Consider the following 1,643-nt stretch of genomic DNA (forward strand, 5'->3'; position numbering starts at 1 on the left):
CTGTTCTCTGTGTCTGGGTCCCAACAACCTAGGGACTTCCTCTCTGGTGCTGACCGGCCTTGGTGTCTGCTCCCGGGTCTCTTGTGTGGCTACGATGGGCAGGTGGTCCTGGAGGCAGCTGCCTGGCCTCGCTTGTCAGTGGGAGCATGGGACCGCCCTTATCTGCGCCATAGCTTTAGTGCAGTAATTCCCCTTTTAAGTAGAAATATCCTGACGGTACAATACTACATGTTTCTGTTTTCTCAAGTAGTGAGACTAAACATTACTTAATATGGCAAAGCTGTCGGGCCACTGAAAAGGTCAAGACCGAACCTCTCTTGGCAGTTCTATTTTGTTTGTTTACCTGTTTCTGGCGTTGGCAGTTACGGCTGGTGTTCTCCCCTCCTCCTCCCCAATCGGTGTAGCCTTTTTTTTTTTTTTTTTTTTTTAAAGAACATCTTAAACGTTTAATCCTTTCTTTACAGGTTACCTAAGATCACTTTTGATTAAGAAAACCGTAGAAAGTTAGTAACTGCCACAAGCAAACGCCGGTTGGTGGCGCCGTCCGTCTCCCACGGAGCCCTGCTTTGCGCGGTGTCGGCAGGGCCCGGGGTCTCTCCCACTCGCTGGACTCCATCGCGGCAGGTTTTAGTCCACAGGACGCTTCTCCCCGTATTTCTTGGTGAACTCCTCCGCGTTCGTCCAGAACTGTTCCCGGTCCTTGGCGTACTCCTCGGCCAGGTCGGCGCGGAGGCTGGGGGTCGTTGACCAGCGCAATGAGGGCCTGGATCACCTGGTGGGTTTTCGTCGCTGGCTTCCAGTTTTCGGCGCTGATCACTGGCAGGCAGACCTGGCCCTTGTCATCGACGTTGGGGTGGTAGATCTTCGTCTTAAAGGTGACCTTCGGCGGCTTGAATGGGTATTCTGCGGGAAAGTTGATTTCGATTCTGAAGGCCCCCTTGTCATAGGGAGGGTTGTCAGGAACGATGAGCCCTTGCCAAGTCAGTACATTGGCGTCATCAACCTGGATGTTACGGAAGTTTTTCATTCCGCGTTTGCGGATTTCTTCCAGCTCCTTCACCAGCCTCCTGCTGGCCGCCATCTTGGATCTGGCACTGCTTTCCCAGGGTGCATCATGGCTGGGCGGCTGGAGCCCCCTCCCCTCACCCCCAGCACTTCCGGGAGCGGCCTCTGCACTTCCGGGGGCGGGGCCAGGGTAGCTTTTTATGCACAATTGTCTTAGTTTAACCCAAGGTATGAAGGGCATGGGCTTCTGTGGTCTTTTTATTTGATTGATTGATTGATTGATTGATTGGAGAACTCCTTTGCTTACTGGACTCTGTTCTCTGTTCTGCATGATGAACGTTGCCTGAAGCGGGTAGTATATTGTTAATTAAAAGCCCTACCTTGAGGAATTGATTACTGGTTCTCAACCTTTTTGTCACCCAAAAGCACTTTATTATTTTCTTTTCTCATGCATGCAGTGTTTTGAAAGACTTGGTCTGCACATTGCATTTGTTTTCCCCATTATGCTATATTGATTTCCCAGAGACGCAGTTACTAAGTGGCAGAGTGAGATTTCAACTCCAGTCTGTCAGCCAAAACCTGAGCTCTTGGCCCCTAGGCCAATGTGAGGTAAGCATTAGGTTGAACCACATGCAATT

At 50.8% G+C, this 1,643-nt stretch overlaps 1 pseudogene; it reads right to left on the reverse strand.

Annotated features, from left to right (window-relative positions):
* Positions 1-627: 627 nt before the first annotated feature.
* Positions 628-1,081, reverse strand: LOC118665686 (annotated as a pseudogene).
* Between the last annotated feature and the right edge of the window lie 562 nt (positions 1,082-1,643).

This window comes from Myotis myotis, unplaced genomic scaffold (genome assembly GCF_014108235.1).
Source record: "Myotis myotis isolate mMyoMyo1 unplaced genomic scaffold, mMyoMyo1.p scaffold_m19_p_11, whole genome shotgun sequence".
Classification (NCBI taxonomy): Eukaryota; Metazoa; Chordata; class Mammalia; order Chiroptera; family Vespertilionidae; genus Myotis; species Myotis myotis.